Below are 17,919 nucleotides of genomic sequence, written 5' to 3' on the forward strand. Positions count from 1 at the left end.
GAAAGTTACCTAGCCAAGTAATTTTATAATCATAATGACACTCCCCGAAACAATCTCGCGACCACCATAAGGAGCAAAAACCCTAGCCAATCAAGTGCTTGGCTTCCAATGGTAGTATACACGATTGCACCTGAACCTTCAACAAAGGAAGGAGTTTTAATTATACTTTGTGCTAGCAAAGAGGACAACAATTGGCCTTTTCTTCTTTTCACAATCTTAGTCGAACCTCTCTTTCACACAAAGGGAGTGGTGGCAAAGAGAGAAAATGTCACGACCCGAAATTCTCATCGAGTCTGTGACAACCGCCGCGATGTCTCGATTGACATTCATTACTCGAAATGCCAACCGAAACCTCGCAAGGCTTTCGCATCATTTTTACTTCTCCCTTGTGAGCAACAATTATTAAATACCATGTTTTAAAGAAATATAGACTAATTTCAAATAAAAAACAATCAAAAGTAATTTCTACTACACAAGGATATTTTGGTCATTTTACCTAAAAATTTCGAACCCTGGTAAAAATATGATATACGAGTAATAAGCATCCATTTCATGTTTAAAATAAGTTTCATTGTCTAATTCATCAATTTAAAGTGAAATTATAGCTATTCAAATTATATAAAAATATTAAATAAAATATTTCATTTTCTTATAAAACAATATTTATAGAACTCTGTGTAAATAATTTTTGTAGCATAAAAGCAAAATAAATTCATACATATAGTGGCACACGCAACCAGTTATACCAAAATTCTACAATGACATGTGGGCCCCCAAAATAAACAAATATGTACAAGAAGGTAGACCTTCGATTTCTAAGGATGTAAATCCAAAAGTAGATCCTCGATGAAATCAGCTATCTACAGACTATCTTGAGCCTGAAATGGGTAAAAAGAAGGGGTGAGTTTTTATAAACACAGTGAGTAAACAAAGTTTGTCTGTAGCATCTAAAGTCGAGTAAATGGAGACAGTTAAATCATCCCATCAATATATATATAATTCATAGCATCCAAAACCCATTTCAATCCATGTAAAAATAATCACATTTCATCAAGAAAATCAACAAGGCTTATGACTTTCTTAAAAACTTGGCTCATGCCAAAAATTAGCACTCGATGATGCCTTGCACCGGGCATCCAATCGATTCCGCCAAGGCAGTTAAAAAGACATATACACATAAAACATGTTTTCACGTTTAAAAACATAGCCGTTCCTTGGCGTTGGCTGAGTTTCACTTTCACGTGGTGGTTCGGCGTGAAGTGAACTCTAAACTTTACATTAGGAGATACCCTCGCGCCTCTCATACTAAGGTAAATATAACGAGGTTTACCGTGCCCCTCTAATAGGCTAGTCCACAGAAACCCGCCCACTACAGTAAGCTAAATACATAACCCACCAAATCAATAAAATTTCAACAGCATAACATGGCTAATATAGTACTGTCCAGCCTGTCAATGTAAGACAAAACAATTTATATAATTCACAAAACCATAATTCCAGCCATTCATGCTACCATAATTTCATAAGCCATCAATTCAAATCATGTATATATATATAATACGAATGTATAGCCTCCACTTACTCTATTTCGAAAATCATCATTTAGTTTCAGAATGATTTATAAATCTCATTCATTTAACCAACATTTAAAATGTAAAACATAATAATTTGCAAATTAAGTGCCTTATTCTTTAAAATCATAAAACAAGTATAAACCACTTTAGATAATTAAGATGAACATCTGATTACTAATAATAGCAGGAGTTTAGAGTACTCCTATTCTTGGTCCTCGGGCATAATATCTTTACCCTTATCAGAAGGCTCACCACCTATACATAATACATGACACGTAATTCAATATATTTGTGCCAAACTATTATAAAACTATTTCAAGCTCTATATGAATGCATGACATTGAATGAGAATTGTCCGAATAATCACTTAAAGACGGTGTTCTACGTGGGTTCAATTATGATCGGACTGAATTGGCATTCGACCTAACTCGCACTATGCCTTGTTTAATTAGCCAAAACATCCAATTCAACTCCAAATATCTTCATTACACTTCCAATATTCCAAATACACCAAAGTACCTCAATGAGCTTAATTGTGACTTAATTCACTGTAATTGAAATTCATTCCGATTTCGATATCCGATACCATAAATCATCAATTACGAGCTAATTAATATGAAATACAACAAAATCCATCATCAACATGTCACCTAATAAATTCGGCCAAAGAGGGTTATTGAAGGGCATGTGATTTTCTTGCTTGTTTTTCCTTCCAAACATCACAAAATGACTAAAAACACTAGGATATTATGAAATCTAACAAAATTCATCACCAAAACTTCTCTCTCTAGATTTGGCCAGCAAAGGTTCCCTTTTGAAAACTTGAATTTCAGCCATGGAGAATGAAAAAGAATACATGGGAAAGGTAGATCACAAGCTAAAATTAAAAAATCTTACCTTTACTTGCTTGATTCCTTGAAATCCAATAATTTCTCTTGGATTTTTCCTTCCTAGGGTTTGTTCTTCTCTTTTTCTCTTTGTTCCCTTGCTTGGCTAGCCATAAAAGTGTGAATGTGAGGGTTTTAAGTGAGTTTATATAGGCAATTAAAATAATATTAAAGCTTGACACTTGTCACCTTTTAATTGGTCCATGTTTAAAACTTAATAATTAAGCATTTCATTCCCACCACATATAATCTCTCACTTAAAAAATAATGGGTGAAATTCATGGGTTTGACAAGTGCATGGTGGTGTAAAATTCTAAAATTTGCAATTTCGTCCTCATAGACACTAAAAATGATCGTTTTGCCCCTATGTTCAGAAAAATGTCGAAATTGAAAATTTTCACTTCTCAAATTCAAATAATGCTCTAATTAATCAAATTTAGTCAAAATATCATCCAACATTCCAATTTTGCCCTTGGGCGGCAAAATGACCATTTTGCCCTACGTTATGAAAATTCCCAAATTAACTCCAAATCAATCCTCAAATTCTGAATAATCATATTAAGACATTCTAAGATTCAATAACTCTCAAATACATTGTAAAATCTTTATTTGGCCTAGTTCGAGGCTTTAATCAACTTAATTGTACCACTAGGTACAATACCGACTTTTAACGATTTTTTGATACATTCACTTATGCAAACATTCTATCAAGGACATGAATGACATGACAAGTATATAATAGAGTAGGGCTTGACAGAAAAGACTTTTCTTTTTCTGACAAAAACTAGGTTTTCTTCAATTGTGAAAAACTCTCATATGGAAAATAGTTAAAAGGTGACTTATTAGTTAGGTTAAAATAACTTCAATTTTACAATTAAGCCCTCAATATTATAACACATTATAATATTAGGCCCATTACTTAATTAAACTCTTTTAATTAAGTCCTTGAAAATTAAAATCAAAATTAATTTTCTTTATATTTTGCAATCAAGGCGTTATAATTATAACTATTTATAATTATGTCTAAAACTTAATTAAACTCTGTTAATTAAGTTTATAGAAGTTAATTACCTAACATGTGATTTAGTCTAACTTAAATCATCACTCTCCCAATTCAATTCAAATGCAATCATTGTGTGTGACCTTTTAGGTTCCCAACATGTTGGCAATGAAATTGATTAATGCTTTAATTGATTAATATAAATTTCTATTAATTAATTTATAATCAATTCCATAAACTAAGATTGGCATCAGCAATGCATCATGGCCACCCAATTTTTAGGAGAGTCAAAGGGTTATTTGCCAACCTTTCAGCATATAGTTTATCAATGTAATTCATTCCCTCATCATATATCCCAGAGATGATAAGAGCTTGGTACAGTGTCTATTCTTATTGGCCTCCATATTTGTTCTTGTAGTTATAGCATTAGCTTTATAGAGAGTTATGAAACCTTTTTCGTAGTCTCCATGTCAAGCCCGATCTTATAAAATACTTTCCATGTCATTCATGTGATTGACAATATGCTTGCATACTTGGAAAGCCCTGAAAGAAAAATCGTTAAAAGACGACAATGTACCAAATGGTACAATTAAGTTAATTTAAGTCTCGAACTAGATCAAATAGAGAATTTAAAATGAAATTAAGAATATTAAAGTCCCAGAATGGTTTAATATGGTGATTTGGAGTTCGAGGATCAATTTGAAGTCAAACTAGAATTTTTACTGTCCAGGGGCAAAATGGTCATTTGCCACCCAAGGACACAATGGGAATTTTTAGAAAAGAATTTTTTTAGCCCCATTTGACTTATTGGAGTATGATTTGAGTATTGGAGTATAATTTGAGGGTTTGGCAGTGAAAAAGTTTAATTCCAGTGATTTCTAGAGTGTAGGGGCAAAATCGTAATTTTACCACTCGCGGACAAAATTTGAGATTTTGAGAGAATTTAGATCAAATTTGACAAATTGGAGAATGGTATGAGTATAAGGGATGAAAAATATGTCTATGGGTAATTTTTCAATTTTTGGGGCAAAAATGTAATTTTTGACTTTTACGGGGGTAAAAGTGTAAATTTCAAAAATTACTCCACCAAGACTTTGGATAAGTCTGAGAATTTTACCTAAGCTATGGATATTTGGGACAAGTGTATGGTGAAAATTTGGAAACAAATGGATGGCTAGAATTTAAGGAATTAATAAAACATTAAAAAAATGAATAAAATAATATTATATTATTTTAGCCTTTAAAAAGGTAAAAATTCCGGAATTCTCATCTTCTTCAGCTGTCCAAACCAGGGGAGAAAAGGGGAAAAAAAAAAACAAGAATCCTACCTGAAAAATTTGGAGAAAATCAAGAGAAATCAAGAAATCAAGCATTAAAAAGGTAAATTTCATTGATTTTCCTTGTGATTTTCACTACCCATGCATTTTTTTCTCATTTCCATGCAAAATTAGAAAGTGGGTATGGACACCCATGCTGGCCAAACCTCCATGGATGAGTTTTGAGCTTGATTTTTGGTTGATTTTAATTGAATTAAGTGATTTTAGTTAAGTTATATTGAAATATAGCAAAAATAAGCTAGAAATATAATTTTCTCCCATTGAAACCCATTATGCTGAATTTTCTAGGGGAATATTGGCTGCTGATCTTGATGGTTATTTGAGGAATTATGATGAATAATGATGAATTATGAGCCTAGAAAAATAATGGATATTTTCAGAGCAAAAATACAAATTTTTACCCACTAGGGGTATTTTCGTAATTTGTTATCGGGACTGATAATTTGCACCACACTGAGGGACATTAAGTCAATTTGGGTGCAATTGAGGTGTAGAAACTGAAAAAAATTAATTTGGAGTTTAAACGGACGCGTATATCAATTTATCGGGTAAAAGACCGAAATAGGCTAACACCGCATTTAGGCAAAAATTTAGACATTTTTGCATTCCATATCAAGCATTAGTAGTCTAAATTAGTTTAATTTCAATTTACTACCAATGTGGTGAATTTCTCGATTTTTTTACTGTGTCAAGGTGGTGAGTCCTCCGATAAAGGCAAAGGAATTGCACCCGAGGACTAGTAGTCTGAGTATTTCAAAAATCCCCACTCTAGACACGGTGAGTAACCTTACCATCATTTTAATTATCTAAAGTATGTTTTTATTCGGTTTTGGTGAATTTTATGAAAATGAGTTCAAATGGTAAATTTTTATGTTTTGTAAACAAAATGAGTTTAAATGAAAATATTTTATAAATTGTCTTGAAACGAAATAACGATTTTGAAAATAGAGTAATTGGAGACCACTGATATGTTGTAAATTTAAAATTGAATTAATGGCTTATGTTATTGTATTGGCATGACTGGCTGGGCTGTGTTTTTATGAATTATATGAATTGCTTTATTTTACCCTGCAGGTTGGGTAGTAATATGTTAGCCCTGTCATGCTGTCAAAATTTTATTGTATGGTGGGTTTGACCTGCTGCAGTGGGCTGGATTCTGTGGACTAGCCTATTAGAGGGGCACGGAATCCTGTTATATTTTTACCTCGGTTGGAGAGGCGAGTAGGGTAACTCCTGAGGTATAACTTTTAGAGTTCACTTCACGCCAAACCACCTCGTGAAGGGGAACTCGGCCAACGTCAAGGAATGGCTATGTTTTCAAAATAAAAACATGACTTTCTAATAGCCTTGGCGGACTCAGTTGGGATAGCCCTCGGCCAAGGTATCCCAAATAACTGAGTATGATAATAATTTTTGGCATGAGCCAAGCTTTTTAAGAAATTCATAAGCCATATTGATTACTTGCTTTAAATAAATTGATTTCATTTGGTTGAAATAAGTTGAAAGATGATAAATTACAGTTTGATGAAATGTTTTAATAGTCTCCTTTTACTCGACTTTAGATATTTTGAGTGATGTTTGTTTACTCACTGGGATTTTATAATCTCACCACCCTCATTTCCACCCATTTCAGGTTCAGAATAGATTGTAGATAACTGATATCGGCGAGGATTACAGTTGAACTTGCCACATCCAAAGACTATAGGTTCATTTCTTTTTATACTTTTGGTCATTCGTGGGCCCACGTGTCACTGTAAATTAAATTCTATACTTTGGTTATCTGTATTACGGTATGTAAGAATTTATTTTGCTTTTACGCTATAAAAATTATTTATACAGTGTTCTTAAAATATCTTTTTATGTGAAAATTGAATATTTTATTTAATATTTTTATTTTATTATAACAGTCATAATTCCATTTTAAACGAATGTTTTAGACATCCAAAATTATTTTTGATTATGAAATATGTGTTTTCCACTTACATACTATATTTTTAGATGATTTTTTAGATTTTTGGGATAAATGACAAAAATACCCCTGTGAGACGGAAATTAATATTTCATTTGTTTAAGTTGGAAATAGTTTAAAATCTTTTAAAATGTGGTATTTGGAAACAGTTACCCACAGGGGAAATGAGAAGCTGATATTAAAGCCTTGCGGGGTCTCGGTTGACATTCCGGGTAATGAATGTAAATTGAGACGTCGCGGCGGTTGTCACGGGCTCGATGGGAGTTCCGGGTCGTGACACTCCATGTCACCTTGGCCAAGGACTTCAATAAGCTAATATTAACCAAGAACTGATAGGATATGTCGTCTAAAACACTTAAGGTTATGATTCCTATCTTGACCACTCATTTGCTTTCACATGCTTCATACTATACCCAAAAGCATCTTGTTTTGGCGTCCTTGGTTAGGCACCTGTAGGGATGAAATCAAAGCATAGCACTCCACATATAAGACAACTTGGTGCCTCAAGTCTAGGGAGTATTTACATGACTGACACATGAGAAGTATTGCATAGACACTAGAGTGTATTAACAAATGTACTTCTCATGGAGGGTCATGTTTAGTGAACTTGCTCTCCTAGGCAAGCACCTATATTCTAGTTCTAAGTATCTCTATACTTCAATCTATGAGATCGATTGCTTACTTCCAAAATAAGGAACATAGAATATACCAGTCTCTAAGTATCATTGATGTCCAGTCTCAATGATACATTGACCAAGAACATTTTGAGATTATGCTTTGATGCATAAGGATCTCATAACTGCAAACCATTACAGTTCCCTTACAATGCATATTAATCTCATGTACTTTATCCAATTAGACTTATAACTCATTATAATTGATGTCTTATTGATGAAGAAAAACCTCTAATCATTCAACATGAATGATACTGTTGCATGATTGGAATCAAACCTTAAGTAATCCCAATTGGCTGCAGGGCTCATGCCAACAGTTAGCTCTATAATAAATGAGAAAATATCCAAGGGGAGGTGAATTGGATTTATAAAAATTCTTTTGAATAAATTAAACTTTGAATGAAGGCAAGCTTGAAGACAAGTTTCTTAAATTTTTTTTTCACATTAAAACATGCCAAAAGTAATTTAATGAGTATATTAATGAACAAATGAGTTGAAAACAAATTTTCAATCTTCTCAAAGTAAAATGCACAAGTGTATTAAAATGTGTCAAAAATAATTTGAAGAGTAAATTAAAGGATTGACAAATTAAAACAAATTTGATAAACTCTTTAATGTAAATGCATATATTGAAGGAGTGAAAATTAAAAAGGAAAGACAAAGAATTTACAAAGCTTCTGCCCTTTCTACAAGTGGCTATGTTATCTCCCATAGCAAGCTAAGGAGTTTCAAATCCACTATGAAAAATTCTTTTTAAGGCTCAAGCATAACCTTTACAATGCCTTTCAAGGATGAAGTACAACCTTTTAATACAATGCCTTTTATGGATCAAGCACAACCCTTTTAACGTTTCTAGGTTAAGTTAAAACCTTTATGCCTTTTCAAAGATATGGCACAACTTTACAACATTACCATTTGGAGGCTAAGGTATAACCTTTTCTCTCTTACAATTTTAAACAGCAAGAATACCTTTTATAAGGTTTTGCTAAGTAAGTACAATGAAGATAAAGTATAATAAATAAAAAGATGCATGCAAAGAATAGGAGTGGTAGCATAAAGAATTTGAAGCTCAAGTATATCTTAAAAAGGTAAGTGGATGAGTGTGAATTGCTTACTTTAGCTTGGTTTTTCTTTCTTTCTTCTCTTTTTCTTCATAGAATTTGATACTCGACTGTTTGATGTTTTTCTCCACTCTTCTAACCTTGTAAATGTGTTGGAGAAGTCCCTTTTTATAGTCGAAGAAGCTTTGGAGCTATTGGAGAAGTTTTAGTGAAGAAAATAGCCATGTTTCTTTTAATTTTCATGTGTAACGACTAGTTCCGAACCAAATGTATTGATACATTTTGGAAATGTATCCATACATTTTGGAAAATATCCATACGTTTTGGATAGAACCATTCTATTGAAAATATATTGATACTTTTGACAAATGTATTGATACTTATAGCTTAAAACATAGAAAGTTCTTCTTTTTATGAAACCAAATACTTGGACATTTTAGAATCAAATGCAAGGGAGGTTTTAAGTGCAATTTCAACATTTGAAGTTACATGGCAATTAACTACCAAAGAAAAATTAAATTATGTGGGAGGATGGAATATGCATGTAACAAATACTATTACATGCAAAGATATGCATGGAAGGATGTACTTGTAGTGGAGAACATGTGGGAATCCCCCATCATGTGACAAACAAAAAGGCATAAGACAAAATGAATAAGATAACACATGCATGTGGATTTTTAAGTTAAAAGAATGCATGGAAGATTTATGCATGATGGACACTTGGTGACAATTAGACTAAAAGAAGAGAAAAATAGTTGCTTGTAATGTCATTGGCCAATGAGGAGGCCAAATGGAAATTAAGGTGGGAAAGTTGCATGAAAGACCATTGGGCACAAATAAGGTGGGATTAAGTGGAAATGAGTTAAAGAATGGATATGGATAGTAAAGAAGGATTTCTAACCAATGTGGAAGAAAAGAAATAGGATCATGAAACCTATTGGTTGGCAAAATGGCCAAATGAAAAATAAAAGGTGAAAGTGTGCATGCAACTTGATTGGTCAAGTGGATGGCCATATAATTACCAAGTTTTAAGGAGTAAAAGAAATGTGAATTGGCCTTGGTGAAGCTTGAGAGAACTGGCCATTGAGAGAGGAAAAGAAAGAAGAAAGTGTTTTTGAGAGCTCCACCCAAGCGGAAGAAAAAGAAAGAAAAGACAAAGAAAAGAGAGGAAAGTGGGGAAGGCTCGGGTTGTGAGGATTCAAGGAAATCGTGGGTTCCTTGCTCTTCATTGTTGAGTTTAACATTTCATCAACCAAAAAGGAATCTTTAACATGCAAGAGAAGAACCGTGGAGCTTGAGGAAAGAGGAAAGCTTGGTTCAAGAGAAACAAGGGTAAGCATTGTCATTTTGGTTGGATTATGTGTAAAGCCCGACCTTATAAAATACTATTCATGACATACATGTGATGATAGCAGGATTGCATGCTAGGAGAGTCTCGAAAAATTTACAAAAGTCGGTATTGTACCTAGAGGTACAACAAAGTTTATTTAATCCTCAAACTAGATCAAATAGGAATTTTAAGGTGAGATTAAGAGTTTCACAGTTCATGGATGACTTAAAATGGTAATTTGGAGTTTGAGGATCAATTTGGAGTCAAATCGGAATTTTCACTAACTAGGGGCAAAATGGTCATTTGCCACCTGGGGACAAAATGGGAATTTTACAAAAGATTTTTTTTGACCCCATTTGACTTATTAGAGTATAATTTGACTTATTGGAGTATGATTTGAGGTTTAGAAGTGAAAAATTTTAATTTCGGTATAATTTGGAGTAAAAGGGTAAAATGGTAATTTTACCACCTCAGGGGCAAAATTGTAATTTTCCACCATCAGGATATTTATTCTAGCACATGATCTTCCTTTATCTTCATCTTTGACCCTTGACTAATCATGTGGTGGAGATAAAATGTTTAAATTTTTAAAGTTTTAAAAATGGACCAATTAGAAAATGCCATGTGTCAAGCTTAGGATATTTTATTATTTAACTAAAAAAATCAGCATAAATCAGCCATTTACTCCCCAAATATTCGGCCAAGCAAGGAAGAGAGAGAAAGAGAGGAAGAACAAACCCTAGGTGAGGAATTTCAAGAGAAAAAGTGTGGAAAATCAAGGAAAACAAGTGAAAAAGGTAGGATTTTTCAACTTAAGCTTGAAATCTATTTTCCTTAAGCATTTCTCTTCATTTTCCATGCTTAAATTGCATGTTTTTATGATGAATTGTTGGCTGATCAAAATGGGTTAGGAGAGAGAAAGTTGTTGGATTTATTTGATTTTAATTTATGTTAGTGTTTTTAGTTAGTTTAGCATATTTAGAAACAAAACAACAAGAAAAGAATTTATTTTCTCCCACAACCATTAATGGCTGAATTTACCATGTAGTGAGTGAGGATGAGTTTGATTTTTATTCTAGTAGAATTGGTTAAGAAATGATGAATTATGAGCCTAGAAAAATAATGGGAATTTTCGAAGCAAAAATACGAATTTTTACCCACTAGGGGTATTTTCGTAATTTGCTGTTGGGACTGATAATTTGCACCACACTGAGGGACATTAAGTTAATTTGGGTGCAATTGAGGTATAGAAACTGAAAAGAATTAAATTGGAGTTTAAACAGACGCGTTAGGAATTTAATCGGGTGATAAGATGAATTAGGCCAATACTGAGTTTAGATAGTTACCAGTGCATTTTTGCATTCCATATCATGCATTAGTAGTCGAAATTAGTTTAATTTTGATTTAGTACGAACTTGGTGAAATTCTTGATTTTTTTTACTGTGTCAAGGTGGTGAGTCCTCCGATAAAGGCAAGGAAATTGTATCCGAGGACCAGTAGACAAAGTACTTCGAAAGTCTGCATTCTGGACATTGTGAGTAAACTTACTGTCATTTTAATTATCTAGGGTGGTTTTTAGATGCTTTCATGAATTCTATGAAAAAAGAAATTTAAAAAGGTAAATTTTCATGTTTTATGAATAAATGTGTTTCAATGAAATTAATTTATAAATTGTTTTGAAATTAATAGTGATTTTGAAAAATAAAGTACACGGAGACTGTTAATTGTGGGAATTTGATTGTTTAAATTAACTGGTTTATGATAAATTAAGCATGATTGGCTAGTTGGCAATTGTATTGAAATGCGAATTGTTTGGTTACCTTGAAAAACTGCGAATTACAAAATTGTCATATCATGTTATTGAGTTTTATTATATGGTGGATTATATATTAATTAATCACTGCAGTAGGGGGTTTCTGTGGACCAGCCTTTTAGAGGGGCACGGTAAACCCCATTATATTCTTACCTCGAACGGAGAGGCGCGTAGGGTAACTCCTGGGGTAAAGTTTATGGTTCACTTCACGCTAAACCACCACGTGAGGGGGAACTCAGCCAACGCCAAGGGACGGTTATGTTTTCAAAACAAAAACATGATTTATGTGAAATGTGAATTTTAATAGCCTTGGCGGTCTCGGTAGGATGCCTCGGCCAAGGTGTCCCCGAGAATGGATTTATGGCACAAGCCTAGATATTTATGAGATTCATAAGCCTTTTTACGTATTTTGAACGAGATGTGTTCTAATTGTATAACCCAGTTTATGATGATTTACTTTATTGTCTCCATGTACTCAACTCTAGATGTTTATGATGATGTTTGTTTACTCATTGGGATTTTATAATCTCACCACCCTCCTTTCCACCCATTTCAGGTTCAGTATAGACTGTAGATAGCTGATCTCATCGAGGACTACAGTGGGATTTGCATTTTCCAAACCGTAGGTTCACAGTCCTCTTTACTTTTGTTTATTTAGGGGCACTCTTGTTATTGTAAATTAAATTAAATATTTTGGCTTACTGTATTTAAGTATGTATAAATTTATTTAGCTTTTACGCTATAAAAATTATTCACGTATAACTCTATAAATATTGTTTTATAAGAAAATAGAATATTTTACTTAATATTTCTTTTATTTTCTTATTATATTCAAATAACCATAATTTCGTTTTAAATGAAGATTTTAGACTTTTAAACTCATTTTGAATATGAATTATGTGTTTTGTACTTGTATATTACGTTTTAGCCAGTTTCAAAATTTTTGAGAAAAATGACCAAAATACTCCTGTGAGACGAAAAATTAATATTTTATTTGTTTAAAGTTGGAAACAGCTTAAAATCTTTTAGAACACGATATTTGACAATGGTTGCTCACAAGGGAATAGAGAAACTGATAGTAAAGCCTTGCAGGGTTTCGGGTTGACATTCCGAGCAATAAGTGTCTACCGGGACACCGCGGCGGTTGTCACGGGCTCGAGGGGAGTACCGGGTCGTGACATTATGTTTTGATAATCGGTTGGTAACCATAAGAAATGTATTGTGGTAGCAAAGAAAAGCTTGATTGGAGAGGATTTAGTGACATGCAAGCCATCACACTCTTGGATGCATGATGGATTCAAAGTGAAAGAGAAAAGGTAAGCATGGTATTGTGTTTAAGGCCTACGGTTGGTAACATTGTTAAGAAAATAATTTGTGAATAATGTTGGTAGCTTGGTGATTGAAACTTGGAAGAATATTGGAGTGCATGTGAGGCTCAAGCAACCTCAAAGTTAAAAATGAATAATGCTTTAAGTGTAGTCAGAAGATTTTGAGAAAATGGCTATTGTTGTGTTGATTGAAAACTTGAAAGACACATTGTGAGGAATGATGATTGTTGAAAAGATCTAAAAATGCTTGAGCTAGTTAGAAATGTTAAGGGTGCTTGTTATGTTATTTGAAAGAAATGAGGATGAATAATGTGGAAGGAGGATTGAGAAATAAAGCATTGAAAGCTAGATAGATAATTATGCATGTAAGCTTGGAAATAATTGAGTGAGATTGGAATGATTATTGCTGCCATATATGTGGTTAATGCTATGAAAATATAAGATGGACCATGATGAATGTTGCTTGGAAAGGTTGAAATGGGCACTTAATGTTATAAATAAGTTCCCGGTACATATAATATAGAGAATTATGCATGTAAAAGATATGAATTCCTTTAGTAAAAATATGTCAATTTGCATATGGATATGCAAAGGTTAATTGAGAAAGAATGGTGATTTTAGCATGATGTGAATTATTAAAATGATGATTAATGTTTGAATGAGAAAGAGAATGGCATGGGATATAAAGGCATAAAGCTAAGTGTGGGCAGCAAGTGTAGGATAGAATAAATTGTAAAGTTGCTAAGTATTTTGAATTTAATTGCTGTAGAAAATTGACAAGTAAAGGATAGTTGCTATGTGTGTAAATCAAGAAGGATAACAGTTAAATGACAAGTGATATTGATCAATTAAGAACGCAAGGAGTTTAAATTGGCGAAGTAATATCCCGCCAAGAAAGGTGAGTAGGGGGTGTCAATTTTAAAAGATTCTTACTATATCTGAAATACCCCATACTTTGATATGGTGATAAATAAAACTGATCGAATGCAAATTGAGGTCAATTAAAATATTTAGAAGTGATAAAAGACGAAAGGAGTAGTTTAGGATAAAATATTCCGCAAGTGAGAAAATAACAATAAAACAATAATAATTTTATCGGAGGAGAATTTGTGAGATAAAAGGCGATTTGGAAGTCAAGTGAGGCATAATAAGGTATTTTGGGTACCAAGGAGACAAGATAAAATTTTTAGAATAAAATAATATTTTATTAATGAAATAATATTAAAATATTAATATTTAGCCGGATGTCGAAATCAGTCATCAAGAAGGATCATATGGTTGATCCAAGTGGGGGAGAAGATGACAAGCCCGACTCTATAAAAATATTTATCATGACATACATGTGATGGATAGCATGTTTGCATGCTAGGAGAGTCCCGAAAAATTTACAAAAGTTGGTATTGTACCTAGGGGTACAATAAAGTTGATTTAAGTCTCGAATTAGATTAAATAGAGAATTTACGATGAAATTAAGAATTTTAAAGTCCCAAAATGGTTTAATCTGGTGATTCGGAGTTCGAGGATCAATTTGGAGTCAAATCGGAATTTTTGCTATCTAGGGGCAAAATGGTCATTTGCCACTTGGGGACAAAATGAGAATTTTAGAAAAGATTTTTTTGGCCCCATTTGACTTATTGGAAGTGAAAAATTTTAATTTCGATATAATTTGGAGTAAAAGGGTAAAATGGTAATTTTGCCACCTCAGGGGCAAAATTGTAATTTTCCACCACCAGGACATTTTTCCAGCACATGGTCTTCCTTTATCCTCATTTTGACCATTGACTAATTGTGTGGTGGAGATAAAAAGGATTAAAATTTTTCAAATTTTAAAAACGGGCCAATGACATGATGCCATGTGTCATACCTTTATTATTTTATTATTTCTTTATAAAAATGCATAAAATCAGCCCATCTTCCACCCCATGGCCGGCCAAACCAGCAAGAAGAGAGAGAAAACAAAAACAAAACCCTAGAGAGAGAAAATCAAAGAAAAAGTGTGAATTTTCAAGGAAATTAAGTGAAAAAGGTGAGATTTTTCTATTAAGCTTGAGTTTTCTTATTCCCAAGCATTTCTCTTTATTTTCCATGATTAAATTACATGTTTTCATGATGAATTCAATTCTGAAAAAATGGGTTAGGAGAGAGAAAGTTGTTAGATTAATTTGATTTTAAGTTATGTTAGTGTTTTAAGTTAGTTTAGCATATTTAGGAACAAAACAACAAGAAAAGAATTTATTTTCCTCCATTACCATTATTGGCCGAATTTTCTAGGGGAATATTGGCTGATGATCTTGATGTTTATTTGAGGAATTATGATGAATAATGATGAATTATGAGCCTAGAAAAATAATGGAAATTTTCAGAGCAAAAATACGATTTTTACCCACTAGGGGTATTTTCGTAATTTGCTACGAGACTGATAAATTGAATCTCATTCACAGTCATGGAGGTAATTTAGTTATAATTGGAGTGTAGAAAGTGAGAAGAATTGATTTGGAGTTAAATTGGAGATAATAGGCCGAATTAGGTCAACACCGCATTTAAGCGGTTGTCGGATAAGTTGTATATCATATCATGCATATATACCGAGCCTGAATTGATTTTATAATGGTCAACTATTGATGTGGTGAATTATGTATTGTACATTGTGGATAGGTGGTGAACAAAGTACACTGGTAAAAGTACAGAGATTGTGCTTGGAGACTGAGATTAGGAGTACATCGACTCCTAGAACAGTGAGTGAACTTATTATCATCTTAATTATCTAGAGTAGTTTTATACAACTGTGTGATTTTATGAAAAATGAGTTTAAATGGTAAATTGCTATGTTTTAAGAGAAATTGTGATTTTATAAAATGATTTTATAAATTTTCTAGAAAATCGAATATTGGTTTTGGAAATAGAGTAATTGGAGACTGCTAGTTTGTGTTGCAAATTTATGGTTTTGAATTGAATGGCTTATGATAATAAATGAGCATGAATGGCTAAACTGATTTTGGTGTTAGAATTATTTATATTGTGTATTCAGCCTTGAGAGGCTAGGTTGCAATAAATTGCCATGTCATGCTAGAATGAATTTTATTGATTGGTGGATTATATATTAATTATTTACTGCAGAGGGGGTTCCGTGGACCAGCCTATTAGAGGGGCACGGTAAACTCCATTATATTATTACCTCGAACGGAGAGGCGCGTAGGGTATCTCCTGGGGTATAGCTTAGGGTTCACTTCACGCCAAACCACCACGTGAAGGGGAACTCAGCCAACTCCAAGGAACGGCTGTATTTTTCTCAAACCAAAATATATTTTAAGTGTATACAAGATTTTAATAGCCTTGGCGGACTCCGTTAGATGCCCTACGCAAGGTATCACCGAGTATGAGTTTTGGCACGAGCCAAAGTTTTAAGAAATTCATAAGCCAAGTTGATTTCTCGATTTTTATGGGTTGATTTTATTTGGTTGAAATGAGTTGAAAGGTAATGAAATTACAGTATGATGATTTATTTTAATTGTCTCCATTTACTCGACTTTAGATAGTTTAGATGGTATCTGTTTACTCACTGGGATTTTATAATCTCACCACCCTCATTTCCTCACATTTCAGGCTCAGGGAATTCCATAGTTAGCTAACTTTGACAAGGACTTTCATTTGGACTCGAATCGGTAAAAGCTGTAGGTTTCCAACTTCCGATGCATTTTGGTTAGATGTGGGCCCACATGTCACTGTAAAAGAAATTTTATGCTTTGGTTATTTGCTTTATAGTATATATAAATATAATTAACTTTTACGCTATAAGAATTATGTACCGATAGTTTTATGAAAATTATTTTATAAGAAAATAGTTTATTTTATTGAATATTTTTATTATATTCAAATGGTCAAATTTTCACTTCAAATGAATGTTTTAGATATTTAATTTGTTTTTAAATCATTAAATATATATTTTCGGCTTACTTACTACATTTTTAGCAAGTTTCGAGGTTTTCAACAAAAATGACGAAAATGCCCCTGTGAGCCAGAAAAAAAATGTTATGTTATGATTTGAAAATGATTTGTAATCCTTCGTATTTTGATATTTGATAACTATTGCTCACCGGGGAAGTGCAGAAGCTGACACGAGAGCCTTACGGGGTTTCGATCGGCATTCGGGGTGAAGAATGTCTGTCGAGGTCTCGCGGCGGTTGTCACGGGCTCGATTGGGAGTTTCGGGTCGTGACAATATCAAAGTATATATATAGTATTATCCAATGCCTTTGTGGAAAGCATGAGTTGCTAGAAAATGATAAGTGATTTGAATACATGGTTTGCGATGATTTATTCACTACTTTTTGTGGAAAGCATGAGCTGGTAGAAACGATAGGCAATTGTAGATGCAAATTGATTTGGAAGTTGGTTGTGTAGACTATATATATATATATACATATATGTAGAGTGTTTTAGAAACCGGGAAATAAGCCCTTTTGCAATGTTTTGCATCAAAATCGTGCCTTGAATCTTTGTGAAGTGTGCATAGTTGATTGCACTTAATAAATGGCTTAAATTTGATTTCTTGTGAGTTGGTTTTAATTTGAACTTTATGCAAATGTTTACACCATGCATTTTAATGTGAAAAGAAACTTTGAAAGGTTACCAAACCTTGTTTTCAAATGATTTAGGGAAAAACTCTTGGAAACCTTGATTTGGTTTTGAAATAGTTTTGACAAACTGAGAGCATCGAGAGTATGTCGAATGTCATATCGGGAAAATGTGACCCTTGTGCACAAGTGAGCTCTAGCTAGAGAGCTTTTTAGGTCACTGACGGGTTATTAGATGTGGCTAGGCCACGGTTTGTGATTATATGTGGCAAGGCCATGGGTTGTTATACGTGGCAAGGCCACAAGTTGATATACGTGGTTGCGACCACATGATTTCTTCGATGTCGGCCAACATCGTCGAGACTGCTA

At 33.2% G+C, this 17,919-nt stretch overlaps 1 long non-coding RNA gene across 1 annotated transcript in view; it reads left to right on the forward strand.

Moving 5' to 3' along the window:
- The window catches only part of LOC148763634 (uncharacterized), a 53,343-nt gene extending 36,642 nt beyond the window's left edge, over positions 1-16,701 (forward strand). Inside the window, exon 3 of the long non-coding RNA XR_016025469.1 lies at positions 16,580-16,701. This is a non-coding gene — a long non-coding RNA (uncharacterized LOC148763634). The remainder of the gene's footprint in view (positions 1-16,579) is intronic.
- The last annotated feature ends 1,218 nt before the right edge of the window (positions 16,702-17,919 follow it).

Source organism: Theobroma cacao, chromosome 3 (assembly GCF_053813885.1).
Source record: "Theobroma cacao isolate CCN51 chromosome 3, ASM5381388v1, whole genome shotgun sequence".
In the NCBI taxonomy this organism is placed as follows: domain Eukaryota; kingdom Viridiplantae; phylum Streptophyta; class Magnoliopsida; order Malvales; family Malvaceae; genus Theobroma; species Theobroma cacao.